This window comes from Coenobita brevimanus, chromosome 100, assembly GCF_032717465.1.
Source record: "Coenobita brevimanus isolate Jiangsu-jjx chromosome 100, ASM3271746v2, whole genome shotgun sequence".
NCBI classification, from domain to species: domain Eukaryota; kingdom Metazoa; phylum Arthropoda; class Malacostraca; order Decapoda; family Coenobitidae; genus Coenobita; species Coenobita brevimanus.
Window position 1 is genome coordinate 44,559,765 of NC_137053.1, and position 16,032 is coordinate 44,575,796.

Here is a 16,032-nt window from a genome sequence, read left to right on the forward strand (position 1 = left end):
TTAGGGGAGCAAGTCCAACAGAATAGTCTGTGAGTGCACCTCAAACCAACACTTGACTGTCCGACTAGTAGGTATTGGACTGTGATCTTGCACCATGTAATTAGACTGAGGGTCTAGGATGGGATATGCTTGCACCAATGGTAGAAAGGATATCTCTATAATTTTTTATACAGTATACTGCTTTTCAGTATGTTCAACAACACCTCCCCACCAAATTCATCCATACATGGAGGTTGTTACACGACAGCTTGTCGATGTCTCATGGATGTGTCTTCAGTCATATCTTGTATTACGTAATTGCCGACACTGGCAACCGACTACTGCGACAGATGTGAAACATTTCTCATCAGTGAAAATGATGGACCTCCAGAAATCAAATCCAACATCCGCTTACGCCTCAGCAAACCTTTTCCATGCGTTCTTATGTGCCTCTGTTAAGGTTTCCTTACGCGCTGGGATGAAACATTTTCTGCCAGTCTCCTGTTTCCTTCGTTTTGTGAGCGGCACTTGAGAGTGGTGATCACTCTGCTACCCTTTGTGGTCAGACTCCCCGTGGAAGTTACCGTGGGCCTCCGTGTACCCAGGTGGGATGGTCAAAGTATTACACTATAAGCGTGTCAAATGTGGAGTGATTGATCCACGTGTAAGTTACGTTTGCTTAAATATATGGTTAATTAAATACGGTTTTTCATACACGTAGTTAAACGAATGAAGGGGAAATAAAAGATATAGATGGGGTGTGGTGGAAGCATCGTTATACTGTCTCGTATATGAACCAATTATATATTTACCTTCATTACTAGTGATGACGCCTGACGCTACCAATACACACACACACACACACACACACACACACACACACACACACACACACACACACACACACACACACACACACACACACACACACATTCACGTGAATAAAAAGTTCATTTCCTTGTCTCGCATGCACACACGCACGCACGGACGCACGCACGCACGCACGCACACATACACACACACACACACACACACACACACACACACACACACACACACACACACACTGAAAACATGCGTCGAATCACTGGGTGGTTTGGAAGTCTATATTTTCCATTCTTACATTAGTAACTACAACCTACGTTAAATTTTCTTTGTGTCCCTATTTCATGAATATAGAATGCCACATAGTGTTCTTATACATAATGACATCTATGTAGCCATACTATGACTGCTTAACATTAAATACAGCAGGATGATTAAACATACGACACACTTAGAGCGAAGCCTCAAATGGTTCATAAGGACTGTGTGTGTTCGTGCGTGTGTTACCTCGTGATAATTAGAGTGGACCACCGTCCAGAAAGGGCGTTGTACTAACCTCCGACCCAGGTGGGCTAGAGATTATGGTTTCTGAGTGCACATAGCCATGACGACTGGGTCCCACTGGGTAGTTCCTTCTGTGGATTGGATTACACCGACATCATGAGCAGCTGTCTTACCCACAATGTAGAGGGCTCCTGGTTCTTTGTAGGTGTTTTCCACATATTGGGCAAATGCTGGGCATTTAACTTTAATGTTGTGCAGCGTTGCCTCCCGGTTGATGGAATTAAATTCATTTGAGGCATCAACTAATAATACTGCCTGACAGTCCTCTTTCTCATATATTTTCCCTATAGAGTGAACTGCTGCCTCACCTCCTGCCTGCTGGCCTGCACACACTTGGAGGTTGCCAACTCCTTGCTTCATATCATCTTTCACTACCCCCATGATGGATTTTCCTATAATCCTTTTAAGACTTCACCCACGATGGGCCTTCATCCAGGATTCTTATCAAGGGGAATTAGTCTGCAAGCCGTCAGTGCTTCGATGTTATTGCACTGACGTGAAGCCAGCTTCCTTGCCAGTGAGGCAATGGTATTACACAGGTCTGCTGCTGCCTCCCCAAACTTGATTTTACTGAGGATTACTCGCCAAGATTTTACATCCTGGCCTGACGGTCCTGCCCCTCCCTGTGTGTGCATTGGCTTCCGCCACACCATATCTCCAGTTATCCTGTCATATATGATGGGATTGGGAGGAGTGTAGTTCTCGTCAAGCTTTGACTGAGCACTTGCTTGTCTTCGGGTGTGTTTCTTTTAGTTGTTGCATTGTTTCATCTGTCAGGTCAAGTACTCCTTTTGGTGATTCAGCTGACAGGGATCTTGTCGCCAACGAGACCTTCCCCTGTCTCATCTTGTTGCCAAAAATCCTTGTTACATCATTTGTACTGATTTCTTCCACCTCGGTTGTTTATTCTCATCTGCAAGGCCCTTGCTTCCTCAAATAGGTTGTCGATTTCACCTCTTTTCCATGTTACAACCCGCCTTCGGATGGCCTTAATATTTTCTGGGTGGGTCTTGTTGAGGAAGAGATGTGGTATCAGTGCATGGACCTTAAGAGAGAATGAGGCAATGGGTGAGTTATTGTGGTAATTGGCTATCAGGCGAGTGATTTCCTTGATCATGTCAGTTGTTGCATTGCATTTGGGAGGTTCGAAAAAGTTATATGACGACCATCGAACTATTTCATTATACGTTGTGTTCACCCAGGTTGTTGCATTATCTCTGGATTTGCCCATCCAGTATGTGGGATGACCTTCGCGCATAGACCTGTGAGGCTGCTCTGCTTCCTCGTTGTGTCACTTCCGTTCTGGGGACGTATAATACCTGGATGATTCCCTCTTTCATGCACTCCTGTCTGGTGGTCTTCATCCTGAGTTTCATTTCTGTCATATATTTTCTGATGTTCCTCACCCTCAACTTCACTAAGATTCACTTCCCCATGGTGATTTAACTCACCCAGCACTTCCATATCTCTGGCATCTTGGCGTCCATCCCTATCCCTCGCTTCACCACGGGGTCTTTTACCACCACATATGTCCGTGTGATTGTGCATATTGTCGGTGACCCCCCCATCAATTTCCATGTCACCAATCTGTCGCCTGCCATGTTGAAAGCAGTCAAATGCCGCTTCTGGTGGGCTGTGATTCCCTAACACAATCATACAGAAAGGTCGCAGCCTACAGTATGTACACGGCGACCTGTTTGTTGCACATGAGCACCTGGTACACTTACGCTGCCTACTGGAGCACTGACAACAATACTGTGGCATGACCATGGTGTTAATAAAGTTTTTATACTGTGGTATAGTATTAATAATAATAATAATAATGGCTACTTTTTGTAGTACTTTTAAATGAAAATTAAATATAATGTTATTAGAACTACTGTTTTACTATATGATTCTTAAATTTAGATTTGATATAAATGAGAAATGTGCTTGTTTTACTTCTATTATTGCAGATAATATGATGACGTTATGAAGCACTTTGCTCTTTTTTCTCTAGTTTGGCATATCAGTTAATATCTAATTGATTTGTTATATACTAGTAATCGATTGAACTGATACTGTTATATATTTAAGGTCTGATGTGAAGTAAAACAACGCTTCTTTGTTTAAGGGTTAAACAGGTGGCCAATGGGTGTGGTGCAATATTGTGGAGCCTTGTTTATTGGTAATGGGTCTTCAAGAGTTCGGTCAAGGGGTAATGGTGGTGTGTGTGTGTGTGTGTGTGTGTGTGTGTGTGTGTGTGTGTGTGTGTGTGTGTGTTGTTTAGTGATATTGGGTCATCAGACGTTATGGTATAGGAGTGAGAGTTGTGTGGTGTTTGGTGTTAAACCAGTGTGTGTGTGTGTGTGTGTGTGTGTGTGTGTGTGTGTGTGTGTGTTGTGACGTGATGTGTGATGTGTGGTTGTGGTGTCTTGTGGGGGTAAGTTAGAGGCACCTTGGTTTACTAAAGCACATTGGCATTAACAAGGTTTGCTTAGTATTTGTTTTGATTGCAAGGTTGTGATAGAGAATTTTGAGAGGGTTGAGTGTGTAGTTCTAGTTTGTAGTTTTATGGAGTTTACATTAGCCCTATTATATTGAAATTATTTTAAAATTATCCTTATTAATACTGTATTTAATACTAATAGTGTATTTAAAACCAGGGTGCTGTGCTTAAATTTGTTATTTAATTGAAGTTATATTTATCAATTATATATATTAAAATTAACGTTCTAATTATTAATAGCATAGGAATTACTATGCTATTTATTATTATATTATTGACTTATCTACTGTGATTGGATGTATCTCTCTCTCTCTCTCTCTGTATATATATATATATATATATATATATATATATATATATATATATATATATATATATATATAGTGTTATGAAGGGAGATTTGCCAGTTAGGTAGTCTCGTACCTCGAGACGTTTCTCGTATCGTAAGTTCCAGTACGAGTCATCAGAGTTGTCAGTTAGCCTGCTGTTTGTGAGCGTAGTTATTTCGTAAGTTAAACATGCATTAATTTTATGCTCTTTTTCTCAATAATGTTATACTTAAGTGACTGCTTGTTAAAGTATGTAGTTTACGTTCGGATGGTAAATGATTTAGAGTGTTATGTAATTTAAGACAACACTGGCATGTTTTGGGCTGTTCCCGAGTTGGCAACTGTTGCTCGTCCAGAGTAAACACGAAGTTTCGAGAGTGATGCGAGTTTATATAATATGGGGTAAATATTATTACAAGTTTAGTCGGGTGTCAGTCAGTTTGAGTGAAGTGCAGTCGGTTTTGGTGCAGTGTCATTGTCAGTGAAGATTGTATATTTTTGGTACTTGTGAAAACAGTGGCAAACAGTGACGGGTTATTGAAATCTATATATCACTGGAACTTGAGAAAGCAGTGAGGTGTCAAGCATTAAGTGTATTTACTGTCAGTGGAGATTATTTTCGGTACTTGTGTAATAAGTGAAGTGTTAGCAAGCATTAAGTGTACGAACTGTGAAGTGTTGTCAGGCATTAAGTGTAATTGCAATTAGTAAAGGGTGTATAGCTCCAGTACTTGTGAGAACAGTGAAGTGGAAAGCATTAAGTGGATTTACTTGGAAAATAAAGACAGTGAACTTTAAGGAGCCAGTGTTTATTTTCGCCTCAGGTGATCTTGTGTACTGTACACCTAAGGCTGACCATAGGAAGAACAACTCACTGGGCAACGTCCTTCCTGTACTGTACTACTGCTGTTGGAGCCTGTGGCAGTGCGGGACGAGGACGTAACATTGGTGTCAGGAGTGTGGGATAACTTCAATGCTGCAGTGAGTCTAACCTTCGACATGGAAGCAGAACGTGTGAAGACAAGGTCTCGAGCTGGGCAGGAGGAGGAAATTTCCCTGACGACAATCGTGAAGCTACTGAAAGCACAACATGAAGAACAAAACGAACAATTATGGACACATTATAAAGAACTCAACGAACTAATACAGGCACAAGGTGAACTACTGAGGGCAAATAGGGAACTACTAAAGGCACAACGTGAGGAACAAAAAGAACGACATGAGCAACTTCAAGAGGCATCAGAGGAGCAACCGAGGAAATTGCATCCGAAGATGCAAAAACAGGCAGATGCATTCATCGGGGAAATCAAGGAAGAACAGCAACAGCTTAAGAAGGAAATAGATGCCAAGCTGGAGCAGCAAAAGTATGATGTGATGTAAGCAATAATGTGATGGAGTGTAACCAGCATGTAGATGACCAGTTGAAGACAATTAGTGAGGAAATAGTGACGGAGTGGAAACAGCATGTGAACAACCAGCTGAAGATTAGTGAGGGAATAGTGATGGAGTGCAGACAGCATGTAGATAACCACTTGAAGCATGCAGTCGATCACGAGAAAATCAATAGTGAGAAAATTTAGGCTGTAGAGAAATATTGCACTGCTGAACCTCAGGTTAGTGTACAGGGGGCATATGAAAGGAAAAGACAGTGTATGGTGAATCTTAATGGATCCCAGGTATCTAAAGGTAGCATTACAGGTTTGAATAATCGGAATGCAGAAGTTTTAAGTCCTGGCCTTGATTGTGTTGCTCCAGTTTTTGGGCCTCAAACCAGTGAAGTGCATGGCTAAAATGGGGATCCAGTTAAGAAGAAACCTCAAGAAAGTGATGGTAGAGTGTCTTGGGAAGCTTAACGTGCACAGTTTGAATTACTTGTGGATCAGAATGGTTGGGATGATAAGACGAAGGCTGGAGAAGACCCACCACTGATGAAATGCAAGAGAACCTTGATGAATAGTGTGCAAGAAGACAGAGGAACAGACAGCAAGGAGTGTTGTAGGAATGGGAATCATAGGAAGAAATGCAGCTGTACTGTAGTGACAGGGCCAGCATCGGGCGGAGAAGACTTGGAGAGGATGCAGATGGAGGATGCACATTTACAGCCGGTGTTAGAGTGACTGCAACAGAGTACAGTGCAACCATCTTGGGAAGAAATCTCCAGGTTAAGCCCTGTGACCAAGGGTTACTGGAGTCAGTGGGACCTTCTTTGTCTGAAGAATGGACGACTGGAGCGTCAGTGGGAGATGCCCAATGGCCTCAGCGAGTGATGGCACCTGGTGGTTCTGAAGAAGATGAGGTCTGAGATACCGTATTGGATAAGTCCCATAACCAGATCACTATGGGCTCCTAGGAGTGAAGACAGTTCTAAGCTGGCTACAGTACAAGTTCTACTGGATTGGCATGCGTCAGGATGTTGAAGAGTGGTGTCGGACCTGTGATGTGTGCTGTGTCAAGAAGAGGACCAAGACCTTCCAGGAGGAATGGACTGTGTGGAGGAACAAGGACATCGTCAGAAGAGTCATAGAAGAAGACCTTATAAGTTGAAAGATTATTTTGTATACAGTTGGATGTTTCGTTAGGATTAGGGTTTATGTTTGTATATACTGTGTAGTTTTGTCGGGATGACAAAGAACTAGGAAGGGGGTAGTGTTTAGGTAGTCTCGTACCTTCGAGACGTTTCTCGAACCGTAAGTTCCAGTACAAGTCATCAGAGTTGCCAGTTAGCCTGCTGTTTGTGAGCGTAGTTATTTCGTAAGTTTGTTAAAGCTTTGTAGCCAACATTTTTATATATGTAACTCTTAATTCTTGTAATAGGTGAGTCTTGAGTTAACTGAAGAGCAGGAGGAGTTAAAAATGAATACAGGGAGTTGATCTTAATTTATTATCTTCAGAGAAAGTCTAAGTTGAGCAGCGTATGTAATATACAGACTTAATATACTAAGTAAGTCTAGTTGGACCCCTCCTCTTATTCACTCTCTCCACTATCTGTCAGTTCTATGGCCTGTCTCCTTCTGAGCTCTGCTTCCTAAATTCCTATTTTAGCAGGGGTCGTGTCACGTGGAATATTCTGATGTGAAGCTTCTAGAAGCCTGTGTGTGAGTATGTATGTATGTGTGTGTATGGTCACGAGGCATTGTTCATGTGCCTTTGAGTTAGAGTGTGTAAGCATGTTTACCATTGCTCGATTCTCGCTGACACACTACCTATCTCATCCCCTGACTTGCTGTTTCTATCCATCTATCTATCTATCTATCTATCTATTTATCTGTCTATCTATCTATCTATCCATCATGCTATCTATTATGATTTGTAATTATAATATGGAGTCCTGCATTGCTCAGTCAAGTAGCTGGTGGTCCTCCGACAGCAATCATCATCGACACATGCCAATCTGTTAATACATAATAGTCTTCTTCTTCAATCTTAATACATAATATTGATTATAATATTGTATAGGTATAATATTTATGATAATATTGTAATGATTCAGTAATATTACATTTTAAACAAGTTGTATACATAATTGAATATGGTTAAATTGGTTATTGTATTACATTTTGAAAAATGTGTATGTATAATAGTAAAATGCATATATGCAGAAAAAAAATAGTTCAAAGTTAAGTTTATGGTAAGAGTTATTAATATTTCATATTGAGATAATGATACTTGTATATTTCTATATCGTGGGTCATTCTTCTACTTCTTCTTTTTTTAAATAAAATCAATACTCTATACAAAATATGTACACTTCATACAGGGGTGTTGGCATGGATGCTTATTCTACCCCCACTAAATACTGACTCCAAATTTGCAATTCTTGCATGAATTCTGTGCATTGCAAACAGCACTACTGCAAATACAATACACAAGATTATAAAGACAGTAGGTGCTGGGCTATACACATAATATGGGTTGAACATACTCAAACTCAAATCTTCCCAGGGCTTCATTGTTTCATTGATCAGTTGCATAGTTGCAGACTTAGGTGAAGTCATCTTACTACTTGTGCTCATGTTTAAGTCCATATCAGGCAGTGGGTGGAAATGTTTGTGTGTATGATTGAGAATGGCGTAGTGATTTATAGTGGATAACGTGGACATGGATGGTGTAAATACCGCACAGTAGTCTGGTGCTATGTATAATCCTGATGCTGAAGTATGAGTTGATGGTATATCTGGATAGACTATGTAAACTGTTGTGTTATGAGTGAAATAAAAAAAACTGTGAGTGTCCGATGCGTTGATGGTGTACAAGCTTATTTGGAGCAAAAGTGAAGTTACAATGATTATGAGTATTGTTCTTATGATAGCCAAATCACAAGGGACTGTATCAGTAGGTTGAAACGTGAAAATGTACACAGGACAAAGGTGAACAGCATGTAAGGATATGCGGCACTTTCGTTCAATCGTTGATTCACTTGCGAAAGTGACAGTGTTCCGTCTCTTGGACGCCATGATAAGTTCGGTGTCTGTGTTGATGTTCATGATGATCAAAGTGTTATTATTCTGAGAAGGGAAAGGGTGTATTTCGTATACTGTGAACAGGTCATCAGTTATGAATGGTGCATGAACTACTACTGATGTTGGTGTTAGTGTTGCTTCTAAATATGGATAATATTGGATGAATTCCCTACTTCGGAACAAGGGCTTCAATTTATGTTTATGTATGCCTTGACTAATTATCTGACGTAGCTCATGAACTGGAAGTAAGTCAGTTGTGATCTTGCCATCACCGGCATTCGAAATTCCTTGCATGAGTGGCCTGTAACGAACTCTAGTGTTGTCTAACTGGAGAAGAATTGTGTCAATATGTTCCGTGATGATGGAAAAGTGTTGGAAAAGTGTTATGTTACCTTCCATGTCATTTATTTTATCTACACTTTCGAGAGCTATGTTTTCCACCTTTTTCAGATTTTTCACGATTGTCTTCATTGCTGAGTTATGTCCTGTGATCCACCATTTAATGTTAAAGCTTTGTAGCCAACATTTTTATATATGTAACTCTTAATTCTTGTAATAGGTGAGTCTTGAGTTAACTGAAGAGCAGAAGTTAAAGATGAATAGAGGGAGTTGATCTTGATTTATTATCTTCAGAGAAAGTCTAAGTTGAGCAGCGTATGTAATATACAGAGACTTAATATACTAAGTAAGTCTAGTTGGACCCCTCTTCTTATTCACTCTCTCTGCTACCTGTCGGTTCTATGGCCTGTCTCCTGAGCTCTGCTTCCTAAATTCCTATTTTAGCAGGGGTCGTGTCACGTGGAATATTCTGATGTGAAGCTTCTAGAGGCCTGTGTGTGAGTATGTGTGTATGTGTGTGTATGGTCACGAGGCATTGTTAGTGTGCCTATCAAGCATTACTTGAGTTAGAGTGTGTAAGCATGTTTACCATTGCTCGATTCTCGCTGACACATTACCTATCTCATCCCTTGACTTGCCGTTTCTATCTGTCTATCTATCTATCTATCTATCTGTCTATCTATCTATCTATCTATCTATCCATCATGCTATCTGTTATGATTTGTAATTATAATATGGAGTCCTGACAAGTTAACCATTCATTAATTTTTACGCTCTTTTTCTCAATAATGTTTTAAGTGATTGCTTGTTATATTATGTAGTTTAAGTTCGTATGGTAAATGATTTAGAGTGTTATGTAATGTAAGACAACACTGCCATGTTTTGGGCTGTTTCCGAGCTGGCAACTGTTGCCCGTCGAGAGTAAACACGAAGTTTCGAGAGTAATGCTATCTATCTATCTATTGCCAGACGCCTCAATCCCGTTTGGGGTGGCCACAAACAAATCGCCTCCACGTCGTCCTGTCCCCCGCCATTTCACTGCCCTGCTTCCAGCTCACACCCCCCTCTCTCACATACCTCTCCACCCCATCCCTCCATCTCATCCTCGGCCTCCTCCTCCCTCTTCCCCCCTCCACCTCACTCACATACACTCTCTTCGTCAGTCTTTCATCCTCCATCCTCTCCACATGGCCAAACCACCTCAGTGTGTTCCTCATAACACTTCCTATCACATCCACATCCACACCACAACGCTCCTTTATATCCTCATTCGTTAGCCTGTCTCTCCATGTGACTCCACATGCTCCTCTTAAATAACTCTTTTCCACTGCTCTCACTCTTGACTTGTGTCCTTCCAACAATGTCCAAGCTTCACTTCCATACGTTATAGTTGGTATCACAATACTGTCATGTAGTAACTTTTTCACTTCCATGCTCACTTCCCTGTTTCTTATCACTGCTTTCAAAGAACCAGCAACCTTTCTTCCCTGCTGTACCCTTTCAAGCACTTCATCCTCCAGACCTCCATCCTTACTCATCACACTACCCAAGTACTTAAACGTACTCACATTTTCCAATTCCTCACCATCCAACCTCGCTGTACATTCACTGACTTCACCTTCTCAAAGACCATCACTTTACTTTTCCCTACATTCACCTTTAGATTCCGTTTCTTGCACACTCTACCAAACTCATCCACCAAGCCTTGCAGCTCCCCTACGTCTTCACTCAACAACACAGTATCATCTGCAAACAACAGTACAGGAAATTTCCAAACACTATCCTCTCTCACCAGGGCCACTCCAACATCCACTACCCTACCTTGTACCTCTTTTATTACCCCATCCATGAGCAGATTGAACAACCATGGAGACATGACATCCTTGTTTCAATCCAATCTTCAAAGAGAAAAATTCACTTAGTTCACCATCCACACGCACTGCAGCCTTAGCACCATCATACATACTCTTCACAGCATTCAACAACTTTCCATCTACTCCATATATTCTTAATACTTTCCACAATCCTTGTCTATCCACCCTGTCATATGCTTTCTCCAAATCCATGAAAGCTGCATACAACTTCTTTCCCTTCTCTAGAAACTTTTCCACTAATGATCTAAGAATGAATATTTGATCTACACAACCTCTTCCCTTCCTAAAACCTCCCTGTTCTTCTCAAACTAATTCCTCTGTTCTTTCTCCGTCAGTAAGTATCCTACCATACACGTTTCCTATTATACTAAGAAGATAAATGCCCCTATGATTACCACACACTTCATTTTCCCCTCTTCCTTTGTACAAGGGAATAATTATACCTGACTTCCAATCCTCCGGGACTCTACCTTCCTCCCAGGCCAATCTGCACATCTTCCACATCCATTCTACTACTATCTCTCCCCCATGCTTCAGCATTTCACCACACACTCCATCAATTCCTGGGGCTTTCCCCATTTTGACTTTCTTCATTGCTTCCACAACTTCTATCCTGCTGATTTCTTCCTGTCTTCTCACCTCCCTCCTTCTCCCAGCCATTCCCCAGCCACTTATACTCACATTACTTCCATCCTTTATTTTTTTTTTATTTTTTTTTTTTTTATAACAGAACGGAGGAAGGAAAAACAAATGGGGAAAAAAAATAATCCATACACCAGATTACTGGTGTCCTCTCTTCATAAAATATCTGTAACAGTTAGACTTGAACAGTTGTGGGTTGAAATTTGGAGGAAACAACAATTCCTTAAAGTGTTCTCTCCATCTGCTCACTTTTTCTCCCTTCTCCACTAGTAATCTACCATTTTTATCTTTCACTCCCCTGCTAACCTCACTTCCACCCTGTCTTACTCTCTTCACCTCTTTCCAGAACATCTTCTTACAGTCCCTCCACTTTACACTCAAATTCCTTCCAAATTCCTCATCCACTCTCTTCTTATTCACTCTTACTAATCTTTTCACCTCTCTCTTTCTTTCTACTTGTAACTCTCTCTTCCGCCTCTCAACTTCTTCCACGCCTCTATTTCTCATCCATTCATTGTATGCATCCTTCTTTTGTGCCACAGCCTGTCTCAACTTTTCAGTCCACCATGCTGTTCCTTGCACCCCCCTCTGTCTTCTCTTCCTCCCACACACCACATCACATGCTGCACAAATTTCTTCTGTAAATATCCTGCACACACCTTCCACGTCCCCCATCTGCTCCAATTCATATTTGCCCAATCGTTCCTCCACTTCTCTCTTATACTCTGCCTTTTTCTCATCCTCTTGTAACCTTTCGACTCTCCTTGCAACTACTCCTTCCTCTCGTTTTTCCCTTCTTCTATACCTCCATCTTACTTGTATCCTAATTCTGGCCACCACCAAGTAGTGGTCAGAAAGTCCACTCCCCCAACCTCTATAAGCTCTTGCATCCATTACACATCTTCGCATCCTTTCATCCACACACACATAATCAATCATCGCCTTCCTTTCATTCAGTTCACCACCCACCCTTCTCATCACTTGCCATGTATACCTGTGGATCATTTTATGCCTGAATAGGGTATTGTCTATCACCAACCCCCTCCCAGCACAAATGTCCACTAACGCACTGCCATTCTCATCTATCGCAGCAGGCACACCCCACACACCAATTATTCCATCCACCTTCACATTCCCTACTTTACCATTCATATCACCGATCAAAAACACTCTCTCATTCCTTCCAAACTTTTCTATGCACACTTCCACATTTGTCCAGAACTCTTCTCTCACTCTGCTAGCATGATCTTGCATTGGCACATACACACACACAATCGCCCACATTTGTATTCCAACTTTCAAATTTACCCACACAATCATTGACCCAACTGATCCATACTGTCTTATGCTCTTCTTCCATCTTTTACCCACAACTATACATACTCCTTCCTTTGCCCTCTCATTCTCACCTACTCTTGCACATATACCCCATCCATACTACTTTTCTCTCACACTTTCTCCTCTCCATTTTGTTTCAGACATTCCACATACATCCACTTTTGCACCCTCAAGCACCTGGACAATCTCTCTTTCACCTCATCATTCGCTCCTCTTACATTCCTCGTAGCCATTACCAAGTCATTTGTCCGGTCCTGGGTCGTCATCGTTTGGTCAGTCCTTGTCCGAGGCTTCTTGTTTTTTTGTTTGTTTTCCGGGGAGGGGCACTAACCCTCCGCCAACCCTTTTAGTCGCCTTTTACGACAAGCGGGGATGCAAGTTTACATAATGTGGGGTAAATATTATTACAAGTCTAGTAGGGTGTCAGTCAGTTTGAGTGAAGTGCAGTCGGTTTTGGTGCAGTGTCATTGTCAGTGAAGATTGTATATTTTTGGTACTTGTGAAAACAGTGGCAAACAGTGACGGGTTAATGAAGTCTGTATATCACTGGAACTTGAGAAAGCAGTGAAGTGTCAAGCATTAAGTGTAATTACTGTCAGTGAAGATTATTTTCGGTACTTGTGTAATAAGTGAAGTGTTAGCAAGCATTAGGTGTACTAACTGTGAAGTGTTGTCAGGCATTAAGTGTAATTGCAATTAGTAAAGGTTGTATAGCTCCAGTGCTTGTGAGAACAGTGAAGTGGAAAGTATTAAGTGGAATTACTTGGAAAATAAAGACAGTGAACTTTAAGGAGCCAGTGTTTATTTTTGCCTCAGATGATCTTGTGTACTGTACACCTACGGCTGACCATAGGAAGAACAACTCACTGGGCAACGTCCTTCCTGTACTGTACTACTGCTGTTGGAGCCTGTGGCAGTGTGGGACGAGGACTAAGAATATATAGGCTATCTATCTATCTATCTATCTATCTATATATATATATATATATATATATATATATATATATATATATATATATATATATATATATATATATACTAGTTACGACAGCAACAACAACAACAATAACTGCTACTACTATTACTACCACTACTACTACCACTACCACTACCACTACTACTACTACTAATACTACTACTGCTGCTGCTGCTGCTACTACAGCTGGTGCTGGTGTTGCTGCTGCTTTATTTGCCTCTTTTTCAGTGTTTCATTTTTCTCAGTATGTGTATGTGGATTGTTTTTATTCCATCACTTTATTAACCAACCTCTTTCGTACGGTTACATTTTTTTTTTTTTTTCGCCAATATCAGATTTCATGTAATGAGATTAAGCCTATCTTCCGAGTGTGTGAGGCCCTTCTTATCTAGTTATAATCGTCTTGCAGCAGCAAAAGTCTTCGTTGATGTTGCTTAACCCTGATCTATCCGGCCAAACAGACCCTTCGGCCACAAATTAGCATCTGTTTCTGCGGGACCGTCCTACAGGCAAAGTACAGTACATGCACCATTTAGGGATCCTGTATCCCTTTGGGGTAAACAGGACCTCACCAGGGTCAGACCAGGGCCCTTCCCACAGCGAATTGCAGGAAAACATAAAGAGGTTTAGTTCACGGTAGGACGAGCCAACTGCTCCATCCAGAGTGCGCAACGCCATTAAGTGTAGTCTCTTTGTCAGCAGTAAGAATAAAATAAACATAAGCATCGAAGTGGAAGACTGATGATTTTTCAGTTAACACGCAGGCTTTTGTGCATCACATCATTTTTTTTTTTTTCTTTAGTTGTCTAGCATTAGGTGGAATAAATTACTAGAGTTGTTCCGATCACGTGATGGGCATATAACGCAGATTTCTAACTCTTCTCTAGCACCAACTACTTAACCTATTTGCTACTTCTCCCTATTTCCTTGCAGCTTTTCAGCCTACATCTTTTCTCCCCCTTCCTTTCAATCCTTTCAGTAAGAAAGGCCTTCTGAGTGACGGACAAAATCGCCTGGCGGAAGTACGTACAGTATCGTTATGAAAAGACACCATCTCAGTGAAATTGTAAGTGAAAATTCCTTCTTTTGTTCGTAACATCTTAAGTATTACTGATGGTCTGCCCGAAGTTTAATGTATTTGCTGTGGGATGAATGATAATGAAGGATAGTGTCACTGAAGGATTTAATGAAGATTATTAACTTCGCCACGAAAGTTGGCAAGAAATTATGTAATCACATGTGTTTGTTTGTTTGTTTGTTCAAGATATATCATAAAATTGCTATTTTACTTGTATGAAATCTTTTGGATAGGTGGACCGTGGATCCAGAAAGAGGTTATTAAATTCTGAGATGGATCCGGATCCGGATGCAGGAGTAAATAAATCAGTAATTAATTAAATCAACAAATAAGTATATCATTATTTTTTTTTTTTGGCGTGGGTGAAAGGATGAGCTCTCTGAGACTGAGAAACAAGGCGGAGAGACAGTAGATTTGATTAACCTTGTGAGACCATATTTATAAGTACTCATCTGGTAGGAAAAAGAAATTACAGCAATAAATTACAAATTATATTATCGTAGCGAGGGTATGCGCTCTCTGAGTGCTTTCTAGTTCCTTAAATTGCTAAGGTAAAGTATTCCATAGAATGGAGAAAATCGACTGGCGGCAACAAGTTAGAGGAAAAACCTTGTTACTGGAGGGTTTGCAGTGTCCCAGTTGTTTATCTTCTCAACTTTGTCGGCACTCGAAATTCTCAAAACTCCTTCTCTCTCTCTTTCTCTCTCTGCTGCTGCCTACTCTTTGTCTCTTCCCAACCCTTTTCCTCTCTGTTCCTTCTCCTGTCTCCCTCTAACTCTTCCTCACATCTTCTTAGTACCTTTTATACCCCTTCATCCTCTGTACCCCCCCCCCCCCGTCTCTTCATGCCCTTTCCTCCTGTCTCCCTCATCCTTTTAACTCTCAGTTTACCATCCCCCTGTTCCCCACCCTTACCTTGCCCACCCACGTCTCAGCAATATTCCTACATCAGCTTCAACTCTTGGGAATCCACTTTAAAATTCCCAGTCTGAACTAATTCGCGGAGAGACAGTTTGGGAGGCTGGGACTAGGAAATGACTTTACTCTTCCGGACGAGCTGAAAAGTTGTGCAAGAGCACCAGGGTGTTTTTTAAGCATTATTCAGTTCCAGAAATTACTTAAAACCAATTAGTTCGTGAT

At 41.0% G+C, this 16,032-nt stretch overlaps 1 pseudogene; it reads right to left on the minus strand.

The window, feature by feature from the left end:
- Window positions 1–236: 236 nt before the first annotated feature.
- LOC145414566 (uncharacterized) overlaps window positions 237–16,032 on the minus strand; it is a 132,977-nt pseudogene continuing 117,181 nt past the window's right edge.